Source organism: Manis pentadactyla, chromosome 9 (assembly GCF_030020395.1).
Source record: "Manis pentadactyla isolate mManPen7 chromosome 9, mManPen7.hap1, whole genome shotgun sequence".
NCBI lineage: Eukaryota > Metazoa > Chordata > Mammalia > Pholidota > Manidae > Manis > Manis pentadactyla.
The window spans coordinates 31,649,169-31,661,260 of NC_080027.1; the positions used below are offsets into that span (position 1 = coordinate 31,649,169).

At 41.4% G+C, this 12,092-nt stretch overlaps 1 protein-coding gene and 1 pseudogene across 17 annotated transcripts in view; both read left to right on the forward strand.

The window, feature by feature from the left end:
• The window catches only part of DLG2 (discs large MAGUK scaffold protein 2), a 1,919,888-nt gene that overhangs the window by 1,608,826 nt on the left and 298,970 nt on the right, over window positions 1-12,092 (forward strand). The gene's annotated exons all lie outside the window — the stretch shown is intronic.
• Window positions 3,925-4,983, forward strand: LOC118917549 (L-lactate dehydrogenase A-like 6A; annotated as a pseudogene).

Here is a 12,092-nt window from a genome sequence, read left to right on the forward strand (position 1 = left end):
GCCACAGAGAAGCTAAACAGGGCAGTCAAAGTGATAAAATTAAATGGCAACCTGGGTATTCAGTTTCTTTTTTTCTTGTACACTTTTCTAGTTATTTTCATAGACTAGGCACGTGAACTTTAGTACTCCAAGGTGCAATCACTCATTGGAACAGAGATTATTTCCTGCGAATCCACAAGATGGCAGTCAAAGATTTGACACAGAAACTATACACACTCCCCGTGTCTGGTGGGTGCTGAGTTTTTGTACTGATTGTGTTTATCCCAGTTTTACAACTGGCTGTTATCATAATGCTAGACTTTTAAACGTAATTCAAGGAAGAAAAATTGAATTTAAATCTGGAAGTACAATGTATGGTTCTGTTGCTTCCCCCCACCACCTTTTTTTATACTGTGAGAATTCTATTTTCACAAGTAACAAAGCACTAAGAAATCAGCCAGGAGCCCTAAAACACAAGAATGCTTGAGAAGCTCAAAAGCAGAAATGTTGTTCCTTCCTGAACTTGGGCTGATCAGTGAGTCTCCTGCTTGAAAGAAAGGGAAGGGTCAGAGAATGGCCAGTAGTTAATCTTCCACGTGATTTAATTGCTGTCATAGCTCTATGTTCAAAATTTACCCCGGAGGGAAGCTTTCCTGATGGGCTGACTGTGCCAGAAATGATGCTGTAGACCCAAACTACAGAAGCACGCATGGTATGCAAAGTAAACTGTACGAAACTATGGCTATTCATGTAATTTTATTATTCTAGTGACACATTCCTGGCAGAATTAAGGAGGATAGGAGCTACATTTTTCCTTCATTTCTCTGATTTGGCTCTCTGTTCAGCACACCTGGACATGAGTCAATTGTCCTTGGAACTGCAAACAGCGTGGAGAAGCACACTTTCTGTATCTAACATAAAAGCAGTTGTGTTCATTAGCATCACTTTTGTGCGTACTTAAGGATCAGAAGATGGCAGTGGTTTACATCAAACGTAAAAAATTTAAATGGAGCATCCGCGTGCTCTCTGGTTTTAAAGCCGTGGGGCACTTTCCCACGCTGCCAGGTTTCTCTCTTTTTCCCTCTTTTCTGGCCGCTCTTCTCTCATCTCCTACTACCTTCAAATTCATGGTCATCTTTTATGAAAAAAAGGACAGCTATCGTTTCTGCTGGCTAGTTAGTAACTCCTTCAACCTCAGGCGGGGGCTTCATCTTTGTTTCTTGTAATCTCAGTTTCTTCCCTGAGAAAAATTCTGATATAAGCTATTAAGATAATATCTTTCCTTTTCTCACTGACAGCTACTTTAATCTTCTGTTAGGAAATAGGATATCCCATTCTGTTCATTTATCCCCCATCCCTGTCTATAACAGGGGCGTCCGATGCCCACATTACCTTGCTGCAGATACATAGTGATGACTGAGTCAGGTATCGTGTCCCCAAGATGCTTGCTGTCTAGGAGAAGTGAGTTGGCCCACACAGAGTTGTGCGGTGAAAAAGTAGAGAGAAGCAAGGGAACTTGTCTAAGTTCCTTAGATAAGGCAGAACCTGGCCTGAGGACCTGGGCGGTCCTGCTCTCCGTAGTAATGGGAAGATGCTCCCACATCCTCCCCACAAGTCTGAGATAAGCCATCTTCCATCAGACCGCAAAGGAAGAGCATGAAGTCAGTGCAGAGGTGAAAAGCCAGGAGGGCTCACAAATTCTGAACAGTCTGGGCCAACAAGACCTGAGGTGTAGGAGCCTCATCAGGCCTCTGAATCCCAGGCTGAGGAATCTGAGCTCTAGACTGTGGTGCACGAAGCAGACAGTTCCCAGGTACAGCCAGGCCATGGAACCTGAACAAATTCCTGGCCCCACTCACCTCTCTGTAAAGTGAGAGGATAGCAACTGGCGATGTCTAAAGCTCCAACATTCGAGGAATGGACGTGTTTGGGAGAAGTTTGGATGATAAAAAGGAGGCACTGGAAGTTTTTTGAACAATGACTTTATAATTCATACTAAATATTTCCCTTTTAAAATAATGAGACTAAAAAACAAAGTAAAAGTTGAGGGCATGCATTCATGCTCTGTTAGAGTTCACTGGTTATAATTTACCCATCAGAATAGAGTCCAGATTCCCCCATATAGTTTTTTAAAAATATTTGTCCAGCCTCATCTCTAAAACTCTCCCCTTTCTCCATTATCTAACCATCTCTAACATTGTATCCTCTTCAGACACTCCCCACCCCACCTCCTTCTCCTGAATAACACTTAGATTCATTCTTCAGACCTCAGGTCACTTGTTATGCTCTCCAAATGCCTTCCATACCCTCCCCAAAACACGCCGAAATGCCTCCAGGTTAGGATTTCTTAATACACTCATATACCTGTCAGAACATTTACTATCTGCTAATTTGTAATGACATATTTAGTATTCCATTTTCCTCGCTAGGTTGTAAGCCAGGACAAAGTCTGACTTGTTTACCTGACACATAATAGATGGTCTATAAATATTTAGTGAGTGAATAAATCAGATTAGATTATTATTTTAAATCAGTAGATTCTTTGTGAAGATCTAATAAAACAGCAGTGCATGCCAATAATGCATACCATTGTTCATCTACATAGTACAGGGAATGATGTTAGGTACTGTCCTTATAGGTTGACTCCTGAAGTCTTACCAACTCACAGAAATTGTATAACCTAACAGTATTTGAAGAACATTTATAAGTCTGCCTGACATCTCAAAAATGAGAATGTAAAAAATGTAGTTCTGCATAACCACCACTAGAGGGAAATGCAAGCAAACCTTGAACATCTTAGAAAGGGAAAACATAATTACAAAATTTTTCTGATTAAAATCTGGATAGATGATCTTATGTTTGGGATAGCATAGGACCTCTGGGCTTTAGTTTCTGTGATGACAGGTTTAGCACTTATAATCACCTTTCTATTGCGTTATTAAAACCTAGATTATCTGTGATGGTAATATCACCTTAAACGTTTTGTGCACAAAAATAGAAAGGAATACATTCTTGTCCCATTTCCAGTGAAAAAACTGAGGTTCAGAAGTGTTAAACTAGCAAATAGACAGAAGGAAGCAAAATACCGATACAAACCCTATAAATACTTATTGACTTCTTATATTTACTAGGCATACTCAATTCCTTGCTAAGGCAGGCAGTCTGGGAAAATACAGTTCCCAAAATTAATTTCACCCCTTTAGAATGGAGCTACATCGCAGCATGTCATTAGAATAAGATCTTTTGGTTTCAGATGACCACAACGTAGCCATCTGATGATGTTGCCAAAATAACTACCTCGAACCTATTTACAGAAACTAGTGCTGGTTGGTGCGTAGGAAGCAGATGTGTTTCTGATGTCCACACTGGTTAGACCCTTCTTAGGGTTTTATGTTCCCCTCTAGTTGCTGTGCTTTTATAAAGAAATCAAGAAGCAACAGACTAGGATTAATGTACTCAGTATATTAGAAGGTAAAGGAAAATTGGGATGTCCTGAGAAAACTGAGGGCAAGAAGGTGGAGTCAGATACGATGATCTTTACATACGTTGGCTCTGGAGTCGGAGGGGGTGTGACTTGGCCTACACAGTAAAAACAGAAAACTATTCATTCCAAGGATCTGATCTGGCCTCTTAGGCATGTCAAATATGGAAGCCAATAGAAGTTTATAAAATGGTGACTCCAAGATTCACTTGCTAGAGAAGCCCCTTGACTGCCTCAATCTAAGCAGACAGGAGAAGACCTTTCTGGAAGCCCTGGTGAGGCCTGCACGAGGTGGGCACAGCCTTGTGCAGTGGCTGTAGGAGGGAAGGGGACTTTAAATGGTAAGCAGTTTCCTCGCTTGGTGCTCAGTGAGTTGTTCAGGAGTCTTCCTCCTCCTCTTGAGTGAGCCCCCATGAGCTGGGCCAAGGGGCTCCCTCGGGCCAGCCGGAGAGTGGGCTCAGCAGATGTTTCCCTCACCCAGGGAAGGCCCTGAATCCCTTGTGGGCATCACACTTGGGTACTGCTGGCCCTTGCCCCGTTTCCAAGATGACGGCTGTCATGTGTACCCTTACGAAGAATTGCACTTCTGGGGAAGTCATTCATTCCGCTGGGTCTCCATTATGGGAAGTGGATCGGCTGGCATGGCCTGGGCTACCTTCGTCTTACTAGAAGGTGTCAGTGCTAACCTTGCCTTTGTGGATGCTGACGAAGGCAAACTGAAGGGTGAGACAATGGACCTTAAATGAGGCAGTCCTTTCAGGAAAATGACAAATATTGTTGCTGGCAAAGATTACCTTGTCACTGTTAAGCTCTAGTTTAGTGATTTCCATAGCAAATGCACATCAGGAAAAAGGAGGAACACACCTTAATTTAATCCAGCAAAATGTGGCCATGTTTAAATTAATGATGTCCAATGATACCCAAAACAGGCCCCCTGCAAACTGATTATCGTTTACAATCCCATGGATATCTTAATTTTTGTAGTCTTGCAGATTGAAGGCATTTCCCCAAAACTGCTATTAAAGTAGCTGTAATCTGGACACTGCCCATTTCCACTTGTTGACTGGGCAGAAGCATGGCGTCCACTCTGACAGCTGTCACGGGGGACTCTAGACTGCATGGAGACTCAAGTGACCCTCTGTAGACTGGAGTGACAATGCTGATATCCCTCTGAATTCAGGCATTGGAACTGATAAAGATCCTGAGCAGTGGGAAAAAGTCCACAAAGAAGAGATTGCCAGCACCTACGAGATTATTAAAATGAAAGGCCATACTTCTTGGGTCATTGGCCCACCCATAGCTTACTTAAGGCAAAGTATTTTGAAGACTCTTAGAAGGGTGCCTCCAGCATCCTCCATAATGAAGGGCCACTGTGGAATAAATGAAGAAGCACCCCTCAGTGTTCCTAAGAGAGACTCTGATTGCAGCCATTGTAAAGGTAAAGCTGAAGGTTGAAGCGGCGGTCTGTTTAGAGAAAGAGTGCAGAAACACTTCAGGAAATTCAGAAGGAGCCCAAGCTTTAAAGTTGTTTTAAGCTATCATTCTGAGTGAAGATGAGATAGTAGATACAAGATGTATATGCTAAACTTTTGAATATACTTCAAACTCCAAAAGGGAAGTAGATAGTGTGGCTCCCCTGTTTACTTAGCCCTTCAGCTCTTATTTAGCATCCAGATGCAGGATGATGTTTATTTTTATAATCCCTAAGTGATTGCAACAAGGAGGTGTTTTTGGTTCATCTAGTTATATGTGTCTTCTATATATATACATATGTAGTTTCATTTGGTCCAAAATAACTTATGACGTAGATGTTTACTGCAGTATAGAAATTCTTAATCTAAGATGGAAGAATAATAGAATTCTGATTCTTTTAAATACATACAATTGTTTTGTTCTGGCTGGCTTATACCTAGGTTCACCTATATATTGTTTTTTAAAAGACAATAGCTACATCTAAAGTATAAAAATAAAGGTATATACACACAGCGGGGGGGAAAAAGGGGATCTGGATCCTGACCCAGGACTTGTGAATTACGAACACAGTCAGTTTACTTCTCTGTGCCTCAGTTTCCTCATCAATAAATGATTACTTTGTCTACTTACAGAGCTGTTATGGAATCAAAATAATGCAGGCATGTTTACTGTAATATTTGGCACATGAAGGGATTTAATAAATGCTGGCTGGGTTTTGTTGTGTTATTAAAGCATTTGCAAAGCCTTTCTGTAGAAATGAATGTAGGCTTATTGGTGTTGCCCCAGAAAATGTATCAGAACCAAAAGCAGTACCAGCTGAAAGCATGTTTGTGAATCTGACAGATTTGCTTTCAAATCTTGTTTTTACCACGCTAACACCTACATAATCTTGAACCAGTGACTCCGCTGCACCAAATCTCCATTTTCTGGTGTTATTGAGCGTTTACTCTAGGTAGAGTGGTAGGGTCTCACTTCATTCCATCATCATTACTCAAGCAGGGATCGACTGACCATCCAGGGGACTTAGGAGGCTTGGGAGAAAGTATTCCTGCAAAGGATGGACTTTTTAATTAAATCTCAAACTATCCTATCAAGAGATCTTGGTTTTCCCCCTGCTTTTGAAAATGTTGGAAATAAAATTCATTTCACATCCAAGTTATCTTCATCTGGTGCTTCATGAGCCAGTCCTCAAGTGGCCATTCATTCAAAATTATTTCCCTCGGAATAGCATTTGCCCTATAAGATTGACTAGATTCGTTTATTTCCCAAAGAATAAAAAGAAGGAAAAATGGTGGCTTTGAAACTAGAGAGATGTGAACCCCACCTCACTGCTGACTAGCTGTGAGAACAAAGCTAACTAGCTTTGGAAAATTACTTAGACTCTCTGAACTCAGTCTTCTCATCTATAAAACAGGGCTGACTCCTACCTCACAGGATTCTTCTGGGGCTTCCCTGTGCCAGGGTGCATAGAACACCCAGCATGATGTGGCACAGAGCGGGTGGTGGGTGGTCCTGCGGTCTTTGGCAGCACCATCTGCAGACAGCGTTCACAGCTCTGTGAGCCAGCCTCAGACTCTAAAAGCACGAGGCACTGGTCTTGGGGTTCATGACCCTATTTCCTCAGCCCTGCGACGTTGCTCCCACCAGGAGGAAGCTTGCCTCTAGTACACTCCCTACACTTTTAGTCCTTGAGCAGTCCCTCCTCACACTCTCTGTATGTGTCTAGGAGTCTAGTGTCCTCATGCTCTTTCTGTCCTCCCTCAACAAAAGCCTGTTTCTTGAAAGCAATCAAATGCAGCAGTTCACACTGAGATTGAAAGTCAGGAAAAACGCATAGCATTATCCCAACTGTATTGAGATTTTCATAGTAGAGCAAGCTTGAAACCAAAACAGGGAATCTCAAATGGTGGAATTATAGGATTCGCAGTAGCCCCTATGAGGAAAGGATTTCAAAAACATACTAGAGTTCTTCCTCACATGAGTACATTTTTACATTTCAAAAGTGACTCTGAGGCTATGGTCTCCCTAAGGGCAAACCCAAGTCTTGATTGATTTCAGTATATGGCACAGCCTCTGGTGCATTGTCAGTATTCAGTAAGTGTAGACTAGATGCTCTTGAGGCCGTGTCAGGTGTATAAATGTATTTCTTAGCTTACACATTAATGCTAAACAAAACACAAATCATTTGCAAACCACGTGGGAGGAGGGAGTTGGAAGAAATAGAAATACTTTGCTTTGCTTTACTTTTGAGGATAGAGGGAGTAAATGCCCTTTTCTTATGAGGGAGCCTCTCATAGAAGAATGAGGATTTGTACTGGACTTCCCAAGGCAAGGGTGCCAGTGTGGTGTGTGGCTGTCAAGAAGGCAAGAATCTGTGCCACAAAAGAGCACAGATAAAGTTCAGAAGCTACTAGTAATGGGTGCTGATGACAACACTAGCAGTTCTTGCCTCAGTAGCTGGTTTGGGAAACCTGTGCCCAGCGTACATTTTCCTGTCTTCATTTTAGTTTCCTTTGAACATTTTAAACACTTCTCCCACATCTCTTCTCACACTTCGCCTACTCACTCCCAATCCTCTGTCTCTCCCACACATATAGCCAAAAAGGGGGGAGGGGGTGTCTCTCTCTTTCTTTATCTCTGTTATTCTAATTTCCTCTAATCTTCTTCTCAGTAATATGTCACAATCAGAATAAGTTTCAGCTCATCAGTCGACAATCTCAATGTCATTCTCTTGAAATAGTCAAAAATCTGCTCTTTTCCTTAATAGCCAACAATGAATATGGATTTTAATGTCCCTTCCCCCATTGCCTGAGGCTGACATTTTCACAACATCAAATTCAAATTTAAACCTTCAAAACCTATTCTTGAAAAAAGAACCGGGCAGATTTATTTTACCATTTCTTCCTTAATTTAAAAAGCAAATGATATGAATTTCACTCTTTAAACAGTTTTTTAACCAAGAAATAACCCCCCAAAACAATTTCTAGATTTTATATGCCATTCATATTAAACAGCATAAAGTTAAAATTTGTCTTTAGTGGTATCAGTAGTGGTATAAAACTGAACCATATCAAATTTCAACTTTTGTAGGTCAAATCAACTGTTGGCATTTGTGTATGGCTCTAACTAATATGGATTCATACCTATCTAGTCCCCACAGAATCCTCATAGATGTCCTGGTCCTAGAACTTATGGGTAGAGGTTCCAGCCAGAGATGATAGTATGTAAGGAGTCTGTAGAGGGTTCAGACCAAAAAAGCTACCTCTATTGGCCTACTCATTTGATGAGGATGTTAAACAAAGTAGGAACATTTTCCCACTTTCCTTATTAAAAGCACCAGTGACCATTTGTTGAATAGGTCTTTATATGCATCCTTTTTCTGTCCTCAGAATAATTCTGCAACTCGATATTGCTCATGTGAAACCTTTATAAGATTGTACATCAATGATACCTTAATAAAAAAAAAGAATAACTGCAATTCTGGTGAAGTAAATATTCCTATTGTCACTTCACAGATATGTGAAAATGAAATCTCAAAGCAGGTGACTCGCTCAGGAAAACATAGCCTGGAAGAGGCAATGCCCAAATTCCAAAACTGAGTCTGCTGGACAAATCCACAGTTTCCTTCTATTACACTGCCTCCACTGATTTTAAAAAGAGAAAGAAAACATGAGCAGTCCTCCAAAATGAAATACCAAGTATCATCAGCACTCAGCAGCATGGGTACTTGCTAAGTTCTTTGCAAAGAAACTTCAACTTTCTACAGTTAGAATCTTTGAGATGAAATCCTATGAAGTAGTGATGCAGGGGTTCTTGTTTGCACAGTCGAAGAATGAACCTAGCAAACATCCAAAGTAGGAGAGCCAGGGAGAGGCTTTTATTGAAAGATACAGTGAGAGAACAGAGCTCCTGGAGTGGGACAAGAGAGCCCCATGGTGGTGCATTGTCTAGGGGTTTTATAGGCAGTTGAGGATTTTGGGGAACATGAAAAAAGGTTTAGGTGTGTGGACTTGTTAAGTGGTCCCTGAATATTTAGAATTAACTTAAACTTCCTGCTCTGATTTCTCCCTGAGATACCAGCATCTTGGTCTGGGAGCATATCAAACAAAGCCACCTGCCCAGCCCCCAAGGTGGGCTGAGGTATTGTTTGCTAAAGAGTAAGAATCTTACTTCTTAACTTTTTGGGAGTTAAAATGCAATCTTATCTTTAAGGTGGAATCCCTCCTGCCTTTTACTATGTTGTTTACAGCTGGGTCTGCATGCTAAATTAGTTGCCCAGTTGCAAATCACCTCATCCAGTCTGAAGGAGGAAAGACAGCACATAGGCCTGGGCCTTTTAGCTGCTAAAGTGAATCTTACACATGATTACAAATGATTACCATAATAAAAACATGTGCTACTCTTCTTTATCTGGGGAAGATTAACTGATCTTACTGAAGAATGACTCAAGAGCTTAATGTTTAACAAAGAATTTTGGTAGGGGGTTTCCTTGCATGTAGTTTATTGCTTTGACTGTAAATATCCTGCCTTGCTTTTTCCGGAGGCCCTCACCCTATTCTGTCTAAACCCATCATTCCTGTCTCAGTAGGAGATCTCTTTTCTGAGCTCCTCAAGAAACAGAGGTTGTGTCTAAATAATCTTGGCGTCCTTGGGGTATCTGAAACATAGTAAGTCCCAAATAAATGCTTCTAGAATGAATGGCTGAATGACTAAATGAGTGAATGACTTTACAATGGATGGAGGTAGAATGGTACTTAGCTCTTTGCAGAATCAAATATCTTGCAGCCTGTATGTATTTTTAAATCAATGATTGAATTCAAATTAATAACTTTGAATGGGACCTCATAGACCCCCTTGCACAATACTTCTTTGTTTAATAAGTGAAGAAACAAAGCACAAAATTCCTAAGTGCTAATTGGTGACAGAGGCTAGAGCCACAGTGACTGAGCATACTGGAAAATATACCTATCTCTGGACTTTGCCACTTATTGGGCCATGAAAGTGCTAATCTTAAGTAGTAAATTCTCCTTACTTACTTATTTTTTTTATGCATAGGATATATGTTCATATATGTGAATACACATATACCCACATATAAATAATTGCAGAACAATTTAGGGGTTTCCTGAAGGAAATATTAAAGCCTGTTATTTTTATTGTACAGAGCAATTGATAAAGTCAACATTTCTTGTCAAGAAAGTCAAGAATTTCTAGATATGTTAGAAGGCCAAATACAAGTTTTTTCTTTGAGAACCCTACCTAGTTACTAATACTTGGGTAGATTAGTGCTTCAGAAAGGAAACTTCCATGACCAGACCCATAAATCAGCAAGAAAGTGCTCCAAAAGTATGAATTTTCATATATGCAGCAGATACTTGTATATATACATTATCCTGAAAACCTTATAATTATGCATACTTTTTTCAGTGATTTATGATTTTTATGCACATTAATTTTGTCTTCTATATGTCAAAAAAGTGATCCCTTTTTCCTGGCTTACCTGACTGTCTCATTATACCTGACTTTGAGAAGAAGCTCTACTTAGAATGGATTTATTCTCTGCAGATGGATGGTGTGCATGCATAATCATCTGTTGTCTGATATAATAGTCATCATTTTCAGTCAGTCATTTTATAAGTCTCCAATGTGGCTTTGTCCCCAAATGCTTCTTCAACCTGGTATTTTACGTCTGAGGTCCATAATAATATGGCATCAATACAAGGATGTTTTCATGCCTTCAGAGGGAAATGATTTTTGGCAAAGGGTGGGTAAGAAACGGAGACTGCCACGAAGGTGATTTAAGCCTTGAGCTATGTCTGTATGTACCCAAGGCCCCAAGTTAGGCTGTTGCTGGCTGACTGGTGGTAGGTAAGGAATAAGCTTGGAGGCAAGCTTGGAGTCTAGGGCATTCAGCTTGTGATGACAGTATTAAGAGGGAGAGTGAATATTCTCAGTTCCTTGATATGCTGCAGGAGTCTACATTAGACAGGAACAAAGTGGTTTTAAAAAAAATGTTTTACAGCAGCTCAGGACCTATAAATCCTAGGGAGCTTCTCTAGAAGCCAGACGTAGAAAAATCCTAACTTAAGGTTTGTTCTTGACTTAGATTCAGAGAGCATTCAATATAAAGAAGATAGCCTGAGACAGTATTTCAAAAATGTAGGCAGAGTTAATCTTATTTTGGTTCAAGAGCAAGCTCCTCTGGTTTGCCAGGATTTGACAGCTAACCCAGTGATTTAGTTCTATTCGTGGTGGAATGAGAAAACTTAAAAAAAAATTTTTTAGCATAAATTATGGGGCTCTTCACATCAAGTGAGTTTGGACTTCATAAGGGAAACACAATTTCAGAAACTCTGTTGGGTGGTAAACACAGTGAGTCATAGGCTGGCCTCCCAACAGAGCAGGAGAAATCAACCAGAGAAGAGAAAAGAGGTGTAGCAGGAAAAGTCAAGGCAGATGGGTCAAGGGAGGGGGTGGGAGAAAGGCAGGCGGGATCAGCAGCCGGGGAGGGAAGGTCAAGCATAAGCCATGTTAAATCATAAAGGGAAAAGATAGAGGAAGGCAATTTTAAAGAATCCAGAATTACGTATCTGGGTCCCACGAACTCACGGTGCTAAGAACAGCAGGGCTAGTCGTGTATATTTGATTCTGAGCCGGCAACTGATAGCGCAGTGGACAGAGTCTCAGAGTTCCACGTTCTGGCTTCAGGCAGCCTCCAAACGCTGCTTCTCCTTCCGGGTCAGCAGCTGCCCCTAGGCTTGTTGACTCAATGCAGGTCCCGCTCACAAGTGCGGCAGAGCCTGAATCGGGTCAGCGCCTGCCCCAGCTCTTTGATGAAACTGGCCCCAGTATAGAGTCAAGTGCAGTTCAAGCAGTGAGCTGCGTGGGGGATGCTGAACTTGGCCACAAGAACACAGAAGGGCCTGATGTTGATTAAGATGCTCCAGGGGATTGTCAAGCTCTCTGTAATACTCCCAGTTGCAGAGCTGCTAAGGGGAGCTGGCCCTGCACTTACAGATCAGGACTAAAGGGAGCAGCCTAGAGACCAGGACTGCAGCCACCCTGCCGGGCGGGGGCTATCTGTGGAGATAGAAAGGTAAAGTGGCCCATGGTGATGACAGGCACCACCAGGACCTGGGGCTGCTGTTAGGAGGCCATC